Below are 12,141 nucleotides of genomic sequence, written 5' to 3' on the forward strand. Positions count from 1 at the left end.
TGTAAAAGAGCACTTTTCCTTCCAATTCGCAACACACACGACCAAGGGCTTCCCACAGCCCAGAGCCACTCCCGGGCCGCGCGCCTCCCTCCCCGCCGGCCGCTCCAGCCTCTCCCGCGCCGGGACTCCTAAAGGGCCGCCCGATCCCTCTCGAGTCCCCGCCCCTCGCTTTCGCACTCGCCTCATCCCTCCCCAAATACCTTCGGCTGCAGTTATCTGTTTTTAATAAACAACGAAGTGGTCCCGGGCTAGCAGGCTTCCCCTTGGCGGGAGGGGAGGGGAGGGGGGGGAGGCAGAGGCAAGACAGGAAGATCCCCGCACCGCCCGCTAAGCGCGGGGCGAAGGCAGGCACGCCCTGGGTCTCGGTGCCAACCAGACCAGCGATCCCCGATCCCTGAAGGCTCTCCGAACTCACCCAGGTTTTGTTCTCCCCAAAGAAAGCGCTCTATTTCAGAGGGTACCTCCCTGGACCTCCCACCCGCGAGTTCATCCCGACCGGGCGGGCGGATCTGAGCGCACAAACCCATCCATCCCGCCTCCGGTCTGGGCACAGAGCGTGTTCCCGCGGCGCCCCTCGGCGTGCAAAACTACCCGCCCGCCCGCAGCTTCCACACGCGGAACAGGTGAGCCAGCATCACGGCGGAAACTCCCGGGGCGCCCAGGACCAGTCACCTCGCGCCCAAACAGCTCTCCCCGCGCCCGCCGTCCGTCCGGGGGGGGCCGGACCGGGGCCCCCGGAGCCGGCCGGGTCGGCGGCCGCGGGCCGCCGGGGCTCCTAAGCCAAGCGCGCCGAGCGGGGGCCGAGCCGGCAGCTGTTCCTCCGCACCGGGTGCAGGACCTAACGGCGGCTCGCAGCCCTCTCGTCCCGGCCGCGCGCTAGAGCGAGTGTCATGGCCGAGAGGCGGCCCCAGGCGAAGTTTCCCGGTGCGGACGGCTTACCTCTCAGCTCCAGGCGCGGCAGCGGCTTTGAGAAGCGGCGAGGCGGCGGCAGGAGCGCCCGCGAGCAGCCGGAGCCGAGGAGGACGTGGGAGGCAGGCGCTGGGAGCCCAGAACCGCCGCGATGGGAAGAGGAAGGCGCCGGGTATCTATAATCAGAACGTGGGCTGACCGTGACGTCACAATGGCGCGGCCAGCCAATCGGGGCCCCGAGGATGAATCAAGCGCTATGATGTCATGCGGCCCCGGAGCCAATCGCGAGACAATAGAACTTTCGTGATTGTAAATTTCAGAATCCTATGCAGTGGGGAGCCCGGGCCCGGGTCGGTCCCCTTTGGTTCACGTGTTTCTGGGCAATTTTATCCCCTTTCTTCCTAATAAGCCTGCGTGGGACGCAGAGCCTGCGCAATAGCGGCAGTGAGGTTCCCGACGCCCTGAACTCCGATTCTCCCCGCGCCAGGCGTGGCACGGTCCCGCCGTCGGTTCCGACCGCGGCCGCGCGCTCTCCTAGCGGTCCCCCCGCACGGCTCTGAGACGGAGCCGGGTCTCGGTGTTAGCTAAGGGCTTGAATGCCCGCGGAGACCACCGCAGCTCTTTATCTTGAACAAGATAAAGCAACAGCAAAACCCGCTCAGAACTGATGTTCGCAGCTTCTCTCTCACTTGTGGATGGATTTACTGTGATTTTTCTCAGGGATTGTGATTTTTCCTCGGAGGTCACTACCATCGCCATTCCTACTCCAAAAATTATTCCCAAGAGTTGGAAAAGGAAGAACGGTCGTGGAGTAAGTGACACATTTTCAGCTGTAGAAATTTAAGCACTTAAGACAAAATGCTTTGTGCCCGGGGCACACATAGAAGATCCTTACTGTTTTTCATTGTTGTTTGGATGATTTGAGGTTTTCATCATCCTGATACCCTACGCTTTCCCCATATTAAGCCCCAGAAATAAACACTCTCTCTTCGTGCCTTCTTACTGTATTTCTACGACTGCATGTCCTTGGATCCAACTTAGTTAACCATTTAATGTAGCCCAATTTTTTCCCCACACTTACAATGCAATGTTTATCATGTGCCAGCTGTGTGCCAGGCACTGGGCCTTTGCAGTAGGAAAGCAGATGTACAAACTATATACAAATTAGGTAATTTAAACATACACAAATGAGATTTGTAGCAGTCAATTGCCGTGGGACTCCACAAACACTGAATGACTTCAATTTGTTAGATACTATGCTAGGTGTTAGGAGTAAAAAATTTCAAGGACCCTTCCACCTGTAAAATGATACGATCAGGGAACAACTACTGTGCAGAGTGGTAAATGCTACAATGGAAGCCAAGATACATAGATTAAGAATTTTTTATCAAGGGGCACTTGAAAAACATGCTGGAGGCAGAGGAGAGTTTGGCAAAGGTGCCTTCACTCTTCTGCCAACAGCCCAAGACTAGAGCTGGTTCAGCTCTGTGTTACCCTGTCCAAGTTTTGTCTGGTCCAGGTTTTAAAAGTTTCAAATTTAACTTGGTATTTCAAATGTCTCAAGTCTTATGTCACACTCAATTGTTTTTATTGTGCTCATCTATCAAAATGTGTAAGCCCATATTGCCAAAATATCTATATTTCAAATTATGAACTTATGTCAGCAATTTTCAACTGGTGTGTTGCAAGAATTTTTTTTTAAACATGCAATACCTGACTATTTAGTCAGAAGCACTGACCTCATTTCCCTTAGATTGTCAAAGAAAATAATGACAACCCAACACAACAACAGCCAGGGTGTGAATGCCCTATATTGAACCATAAATATATAGGCCATATAATAGAGTTGCATCTTATTGGTCACATTGCATAATAAGATTGTGTCTGATTAGTGAAGCCTTGGTACCAGAAATCCTTATGTACAAGTATAGGCACCTGAGTTTTAAAAAGTCACTGTGGAGCAAAAAGGGTAGGTAATTACTATTTTTTTGTGTGTACATCAATTAAAATTACACCTATTTTTTGTCAGATTGGCAAAAAATATATTTTTGATGTGTCACAGAATTTTAGTAGTTTATGTGTGCCATGAGATGAAAAAGGTTGAAAATTGCTGACATATAACTGTCAAGTCATACATTAAATTTTAAATATTTTTAAATTTTAAAATAAAAGTAAATGTAAAGTTCTAATATTTTATTCCTGTTCCCCAAAGAATGCCTTTTCACATATCCCTTGACAGAAAACTCTTGGTTGATCCGTGGATCTTGGTTTCCATTATAGCATTTTCCACTCTACACTGTAGTTGTTTCCTGACTGTACCTCTTGCTCAGTCCTTGGGGTGCTTTTACCCCCACTTTAAAGACCACTGCTTTGCCCTGCTGGTGTGGCTCAGCGGTTGAGCCTGGACCTATGATCCAGGAGATCATAGTTTGATTTCTGGTCAGGGCACATGCTGGGTTGCGGGCTTCTGCAAGAGGCAGCCGATTAATGACTCTCTCTCATCAATGTTTCTATCTCTCTCTCCCTTTCTCTCTCTGAAATCAATAAAATATATTTTTTAAAAAACACTGCTTTAGATTGTAAACTCCATTGTAGGGGAAAATGTTGAATTTTGCTCATTATTTATCTGCAGATCTTAGTGCAGTCCCTGACATATAATAAGAGCTTAGTAAATATGTTTTCAATAAGTAAACTCTTACTTCTCCTCACCATTACCATTATCACTCTGGTGCTTCTACTTTCTGCTCCAGAATTCCAACCCTGTCAGATAACCTATTGGCTCCTCTTAAACCCAAGTTAGTAAGGTCATGTTCTCATTCTTGCCCAACGAAAGACTTAAGATTCCCAAACATATATGTTAGGAGGAATCACCACCCCCTTCCAACAGTGTGAACTAATTACCATGACCACTAGATGAATTGCTCCATATTGCAGCACCATTACATTCATGGGTAAAGCTGCAAGAAAAGCAGTAGAATTGAAATGACTCCTCAACTTAACTCAAAATAAATCAAAAGAATGCCTAGGACTCAATGCTGGCATTCAAGAAAAGTGTTTTAGTTAGCATCAGAATCAGATTCTTGGCCTTCTGGGTTCTAGACACTGTGCTGGAGCCATCCCAGTCCTTATAACTAACCTATCAAAAGTGACCCCAGGTAGGATGCAGTAACAAAGCCCTGTAACCCTTGCCGGTTTGTTTATAGCATCCATATAGTAGTACCCTTAGAAGTAATTGTTGAAGCATCTTCATTAAGTAGTCAACTATATTCTTATTTCTCTTCTTCCTCCTGCTGGCCTTTATTTAAATTCTGGTATCGCACAGGCCAGTGTGGCTCAGCAGTTGAGCATCGACCTATGTTCCAGGAGATCATGGTAGATTCCCAGTTAGGGCACAGTCAGGGCACATGCCTGGGTTGTGGGCTCCATCCCCAGTGAGGGACGTGGGGTCCAAGAGGCAGCTGATCAATGACTCTCTCACTATTGATGTTTCTATCTCTCTCTCTCCCTCTCCCCTCCTCTCTCTGAAATCAATAAAGACATTTAATAATAATAATAATAAATATAAAAATAAAAATAAATTCTGGTATTGTTTTTCCTTCTGCTCTTAGTTTTCATCAATGGTCTCAAACCTCCTCCCACCATACACTTCCAAGTGTATTAGAAGGTTGCTTCACTATTGCTATTGAGAAATAAAGTATTTAACATCTTGGAGAATTTATTCTATTCTTCTTGCATCTGTAGGTAGATTAAGAAATATAATTGAAAGTTTCTTTGGAATGCAATTCTAATTAGTGGGACTGTTTCATTTAAGGATGAAATACTATATGTGCCTAGGAAGTATTTGCATGGTGGTGAAACATGCCTCTTAGAATAAGATATATGCCTGTGCTGACTGACAGATCTCAGAGGGAAAGGGGGGACAGAAAGAGATTATAACCAAAGAACTTACGTGCATAGCCCGGGGACACATAGTGTGGTGAAGGCCTGTGGTGGGTTGGGGGCTGGATGGAGGGGGTAAAGGGAGAGAAAATGGGGGACATCTGTAATACTGTTAACAATAAAAAATAAATTTAAATTTAAAAAAAGAGAAAGAAAATTTAAAAACTGAAAAATATATATATATTTTTACCTCTGGACATTTGAAAGTTGACGAAAATATAGGCCAAGTATAAGCTAGTTTATGCTAAGGATGCCACTATGCAATCACCATTGGTTTCTACTTATTTTTTTTTTTTCTTCTTTCCTGTGATCTTACCGTTTTTCTTTTCTAATTTGTATTTTTTATCTTGTTACCATGGGTTCCCATTGGTCTCCCTTATCTTTGCTGGGGCAGATATTAAGTAAAGGCGGTTTCCTTTCTTCCTCAGATATTGGAGTCAATTCCACTCCCATTGTCACTTTGCTCCTCTTCATTGCTATTCAATAATATGTCCTGAGGTTTATCTCTATTCCTGTCCTTGAGTGTCTACTTTGGTGGATGTGAACTACTTGAAGGCACTGCGCATGGCCTGGTCCACCACGCTGTTTCCCCAATGCCTAGCAGAACCTCTGCCAAATAGCCGGTGCTCATAAATATCAGCTGAATGAATGGACAGTTCGAGCTACTCCTGGAATCTCTGGTCTTTTACCCTCTTTAGTACTCTATCCAGGAGCAACTGGACTATAAAAGGAATCTGTGTCCTCAGTGCTCTCTATTTACATTTACTTCCTAGGTGATATTATCACCCCCTTTCATGGCTTTGGATTCCATCTATACTCTGCTGACTCCCAAATGTATTTCTCCAACCTCTCCCGAATTCCAGACTTATACACTTAATTGCCTATTAATGACTTCTCCTCTGAGATGTCCAAAAGGCATCTCAAGATAAGAATAATAAAAAACAAACTTCTGATTTTTCTCCCCACACCCGCTCCTTTCATGGTCTTCCCAGCTCTGTAAATGACAATTCCATTCATCCAGTTTCCCAAACCAAACACCTTAGAGTTATGTTTAGCTCCTCTCTTTTTCTCATGTCCTACATCCATGCATCAGCCAAATCCTGCCCGCTCAGTCTTCAAAACATATTCAGAATCTGTTAACTTTTCACAATTTTTACCAAACCATAAGTTTAAGTCACTATTAGTTGTCCAGAATTTTGTAATAGCCCTCTGCCTGAACCTTTACTTCTGCTTTTGCCTCCTACAGTCTATTTCCAACCCAGCAGCCTGAGCGATCCTCTTAAAATCAAAGCCAGATCCTGCCACTTGTTTGCTTAAAACCATCTGCCAACCTCTCGTCTCAGCAAGAGTGCAAATCAAAACCCTTAGAGTGGCCTATAAGGTCCTTCGTGACTTAGCGCCTCACCTTTTCTCTTCTAAAGCTACCCTGCCTTCCGCCCACAGTGGCCTCCTTACTCCTTGAGTACACCAAGCACTCGGCTTGCTTCAGGGCCTTCACTTAATCTTTCCCAACGCAAACAATAATCAATCCAGAAAGCTCCAAGGCTTACACCATACTTCGCCTTGACCTTTATAATTGCCATCATCTTGGGAAGTTCTCCTAGATCATCCTCTACATTTGCAATATCTCTTTCCTTGCCTCCCACATTCTGGAACCCTTCTACCCTGCTTTATTTTATTCCTTAGCACTTAGGACTGCCTACGTCCTATAGGTTTGCTTACTTTCGGTATTTGTTTATCGCTCCTCAACATAGGCTCACTGAGGGCACAGGCTGTTCTGTTCACCACTGTCCCCTCGGCAGTTGGAACACTGACTGGCACCTGGTAAGAGCTCAATAAATATTTATTCAGTGGCTTAATGAACGAACACATGAATGGAAATATTGAAATGCAAGTCAGTAAGATATGCTTTTACTAGGTACCGCTTGGCTGCGAATTCAGTCTAAGAGAAAGAAAATACCAACTGCAATAACTTAAAAATTATTATCTATGGGTATTATTTTTCTGTACTCCATTAAATTCAAGATAAGTTTCTCCTGCCACTTTCCTGAAATGTTAAAATCTGAAAAATTAACATGATCCAAAGAATATATAACATTTTAAAAGTGCTAAAAGGAAGAAAGACTGTAACTACAGTTATCATGAGGAAGAAATACTGTTGCCTTAAACTGGTATGAATTTGGGATATCTTACTCTTCAATAAATGTAGCAGTTATCTTGAATATTAAGCACTTTCTCTTGAAATAGAAACTGTCAGGATATTTATTTCAAGATGAATCAAATTTGGCACTAATTTTTTCTTTTTTTATTACTTCTAAATTTCTAAGGCCTTTCCCAATACAGTCTCATTTTATACTTTCAGCACCATAATGAGATGACAAGAATTAAGCGGCATGCCCAAGGTTGCAAAGCCAGTTAGGGCAGAATTAAGATCAACTTCTTCAAAGCTTAGCTACGTTGAAGATAAGATGTTAAACCAGGACAGATTCTCAATGTGTCTTCTACTTTGCTGACTACCAAAAGATAAATTTCATAATTTACTTATATCCTATAACATATTAAAGAGCTAAAGCCCAGTCAGAGTAGTAGCTCAGTTGGTTGAGGGTCATCCTGTGCAATGAGAGGTTACCAGTTCGATTCCCAGTCAGGGCACATACAACAGGTAAACAACTGATGTTTCTCTTACATCTATGTTTTCTCTCTCTCTCTCTCTCTCTCTCTCTCTCTCTCTCTCTCTCTCTCTCTCTCTCTCTCTCTCTCTCTCTCTCAGCATGTCCTTGGGTGAGGGTTAAAAAAAAAAAGCTGAAGATTTCTAGGAAGTAGACAAAAGCAGATGATAACCAAACTTCTAGCCAAAATCTATGTGCAATTGGCAGAATAGTATTGTGGTTTTTGTGATTGAGGAGTGCGTTCTGGTTAAGCAATGTATTCTACAATTGCTCTATATGATTTTGGGGCTGATGATATAAGACAGGACATACTTCAGCTAATTCTATTATTTACAAAACAAGATCTCCAAATATTAGCTGTAGTAATTTAGTCATTCTAGGTCACGTGATGTTTTAGTTGCATGCATAATGTGTCATAAAAGGCCTTGCTTCTACATAGTTTTAATCTATATCTAATCTTTTCATTTTTCTTTCCACCTCTCCCCACCCTTTTTACTTCTCTGAATGTCACCTAGAACAGAATGTTTCTTTCCTATTCTCCCCATAACCAGAGCACTCTGTGTAGGCCTTGTTTTATCACTTATAATATAAATATTGTAATTATTTGCTTATACTTCTCTGCCTCAGGTTAAGGCCAGGAACTGTATCATTCATCTTTGTTCCTTTAGCATCGTGCTATGCCAGATACATAGTAGGCATTCAATATATATTTATTGAACTAGACTCTCAAAAGACAATTTATTTTCTTTCTGATAAGGAAAACATTAAGACATAGGCTGTCTCAGGATATGCAAGAAATAGTGGTGGAGCCCCAAATTCATTTCATCATTTTACTATGTTTTGACAACATGGTAGGTAGGTTCTGAAAGTCATCTCTGGCACCTGATATTCATGCCCATGGGCTGGATCTAGTGACCTGCTCATAAAGGATACAAAGAACATGGCAAAAATGATGGAATGACACTTCCCAGGTTAGGTAGAAAAGAAGTGACTTCTCTCTTACTAGCATTCTCTGTATAGCTTCTTAGCTTGCATGCTTTCTCGCTCTCTTTTTTTTTTTTAATCCTCACTCAGGAATATTCTTTCCCATTGATTTTTTTTAGAGAGAGTGGAGGGAGGGGTGGGGGTGGGGGAGAGAAACATCCATGTGAAAGAACCACATTGATTGGTTGCCTCCTGCAGGAGCCCCAGCCTGGCCAGGGATTGAACCTGCAACCCAGGTATGTGTCCTTGACTGGGAATCCAACCGGAAACCCTTCAGTGCATGGGCTGACACTCTAACCACTGAGTCACACTGGCCACGGCTTGGCTAGCATACTTTGATGAAGCAAGTTGCCATGTTGGAGATGTTCATATAACAAACTATGGGTGGCCTCTGGCTAGTAGTTAGCTAGTAACTGAGGTCCTCAGTATGACAGTCCACAAGGAACTGAATCCTGCCATGACCACATGAGTGAACTTGGAATTGAACTTCCCAATAAAGCCTTGAGATTACTACAAGCCCAGTCAGTATTTTGATTGCAATTTCTATGAAGTAATAGATAACTAATACAGATTGCATCAACAGTTTTATTTAAAAAAACAAAAAACAACAATACAGAATCAGAGACAGAAGAACTGAAATAGTTTATTACTTTACTTGACAGAAAAATCAAGGTAAGCCTAGTATTTTGATAACTATGTCAATATTCTAGCTACAAGAATTTGTCTTTCCCTGTATGGTTTTCTCATATCACAGAAAACCATTTACACATATGGAGATAGGTTGTCAAATTTCAAAAGGAGGCAGTAGATATCAAGGCAGGCCACTCGGTAAACAAATTAAGCTGCTGTTTCATTGAATGAGGGCTGACTGGGAAGGAACCCTCATTTCCAACCCATCAATAAACATTTTCTCAACTCAAGGGGCTAGTCAAGTGCCTTAAATTTTCATTTCATTTCATTTACTACTTTAAATTAAGGCATTGCAGGTTACTATTAACATGAAAACAACCACAAACATTGTATGGGAAGAATAACTCATTGTACTTTCACTAATGGGCGCAGACCCAATTAGTTTACTGGATAAGCCAGTTAAGTAGCTAAGCTCTGAAAGTATGAAAGTCTGGAAAGTTGGGTTGTGGTTATATAACAAAGAAAAATTCCCAAAGACTGAGGCTAAAGGGTGCCACAGTGGGTGTATAGCACAAGCATAAAAGGGGCAACATTAATACTCAGGAAACATTCCTGAATGCTCTGTTCACTTTTTTAATTACCCTGGGCACCTAACAGGGTATCTGGAAGTCAGTGGATGCTAAGTATATATCTCCTGAATATTCTTTGGAGACCTGGTCTGTGCTAGGAATTGAGATAATAAAACTACAGCATTGGTAAAAGTGATGTGCCTTAAGAAGTAGCCCCACCCCACCCCCATACTATGGGAATTCAGATGTTGTAGGATGAGAAAGGGGGATTGAAGTAGCAGGGCCTTTGCAAAGGATCTATCCTCTAAGGAAAGCTGCTCATCTCCCCCTTTCTGGGTCTCAACTTAAAAGTGACCTTTTCAGCTTGGTCTCCTCATGGCTAAAAGCAGCTTCTCCTCTTCCCCTTCCTCAGCCACTAGTTTATGCTTATTTCACAGCACTTATGACACTCTATAATTGTTTTACATGTTTTTATCCCTACTTTCCCAATTATTTAAACTTCAGGATTGCACAAACAAGTCTGCCTTGTTCACTGGGGTGTGCCGGGCATAGAAGTCGACGCGCAACAGACATTTGTTGAATGATCGAATGTAAAACGTGAAGTCCAAAAAGAGCATCGGTGTAGAGAAGGAAGAGAGCTGGGCGTCCAAACGGGAAGGCCAGACACGGATTCCAATCATAGCTCTCCCTCGGAGGAGCCGGGCCATCTTTGCACTCCGCGCGGCGCGCACCCCGCAGGGACTCTCGGGCGCGGGCGCGGCTGGCTCAAGCCCTCCCGCGGCTCCCACCCGGGGTGTCGACCGCGGGCCCTCCCCGCTCCCGTCGCTTCCAGGCCCCCGCCCCCGCCGGCGCCCCCTCCTTCACTCGCAGGGCTGGGGGACTTCCTACCGCTCGCGCCCCAGGGCGGCGCCGCCTCCCCCGCCCCTCGGATGCTCTCCCAAGGCCCGCGCCCTCGGCGTCCCCGCCCCGCTCCCCCGCCGCGGTCACCCCATTCATCCCGCGGCCGCAGCCGCCAATCACGGCGCCCAAACCACGTCGCCTCGGGAGATGGGGCGGGGCCTCGCGGGGCGCGCGCTCCCCGCTCCCCCGCCCCGAGCTCGCCCGCCCGCCCGCAGGGTTATTCCGGGGCAATGACCTGACCTCGTCCCCGCGCTGACCCCTTCTGGGGGACCCGGGCTCGGGCTGCGGGAGGCGCTCCGCGAGGGGGAGGAGAGTTGTTTGCGCGATCCTGACGGCGGAGCCCTGGGACTGGAGGGTGGCCGAGGCCTTGGGGGAAGATTGGAAAGTGGCCTTGACTCCTGGGGATCCCACGCCCCTTGGATCCAGGGCTCAGGACATCCAGATCCGCGCGTGGGACGTTGTCTGTCCCCAGATACGCGGCTGGAGAGGAGGCAGCAAGACGCTGCGCCTCTGTGGGCAGCTCGGCCCAGTGCGGCCGTAGGGAAGGGCCTCTGCGGAGAGGCTGAAGTCCTTACCCAGCTTTCACCGCTTTCGGGCATTAGCCCTAAATTGTAGATTTTGTTAGTGCGCGTCCAGGCTGCTGAGAGTGAGGGTAAAATAAAAGGCTGCTCCTGTTGATGTTAAAATTATATTTACTTTTTGTATCAGAAATTGTGTGATATTGAAAGTATTTATCTTAATATATTTCATAATTTTTTTTTCCATTCCGAGATATTTTTCATAATATCTTATTCACCAGAAAGGATAAGAGGAAACCTAGTAGTAGCTTTTCTGTTGGCAGCAAAGGTTACTCCCTACTTCCTCCCACCGCACCCCCCTTCCCCCCCCAAAAAAGCCTTAAAAGCACCGAAAGCAGTTTGACCACAACTCAGGCTGTTTTTACTTCTCATTTAATTGTTTTTACTTCTCATTTAATCCTCCCAACCAATTTGCAGATACAGGCGTTATCACCCGTGTTGGATGTCGAAACAGGCTGAGATTAATCTGGCCGAGGTCACAATTGGTAAGTGACAGAGTTTGGGCCCTTTCCATCCTTGTTTCCCCCAGCTCATGAAATTCCAACCCACCATAAATGGCAGGTGGAAAGGAATCCAATGCTTTTGCAGTCCTTCGCTGAGCACGGTGAGTTAGCCAACCCAAGCACCTCTTGGAGATGGGTTTGAGTTTTTTGAGAACTCTGTTAAGTGTATAGTTTTCATGCCAGAACTTGGAAGGGTAGGAGGAGAGTTCCTTGAAGCTCTGAAATGCCAGGTCGCTCGTGGGCTGATGTCTTTTATAACCCTAGCCTGACCTGAAACAAAACCCCTTTTCGTAATTCAGTATTACCAGCCCACAGGCTGGAGGGCTGCCCAAGGCTTGCTTGTTCAAGGACTTCAGTCTTTGTGGCAAGCAGAGTCCAGAAAAGTTGGGTCAAAGGCAGAGTTAATTAGGTCACAGAATACTTTTTTGGGAAGAGAAAGTAGCAAACTAAAAGCAGACTT

The 12,141-nt window shown here is 45.3% G+C and overlaps 1 protein-coding gene across 1 annotated transcript in view; it reads right to left on the reverse strand.

Annotated features, from left to right (window-relative positions):
- ELOVL5 (ELOVL fatty acid elongase 5) overlaps positions 1–1,020 on the reverse strand; it is a 74,084-nt gene extending 73,064 nt beyond the window's left edge. Inside the window, exon 1 of the mRNA XM_016198046.2 lies at positions 940–1,020. The gene's annotated coding sequence lies outside the window, so the exon portion shown is untranslated. The remainder of the gene's footprint in view (positions 1–939) is intronic.
- Positions 1,021–12,141: the final 11,121 nt, after the last annotated feature.

Source organism: Miniopterus natalensis, chromosome 5 (assembly GCF_054644295.1).
Source record: "Miniopterus natalensis isolate mMinNat1 chromosome 5, mMinNat1.hap1, whole genome shotgun sequence".
NCBI lineage: Eukaryota > Metazoa > Chordata > Mammalia > Chiroptera > Miniopteridae > Miniopterus > Miniopterus natalensis.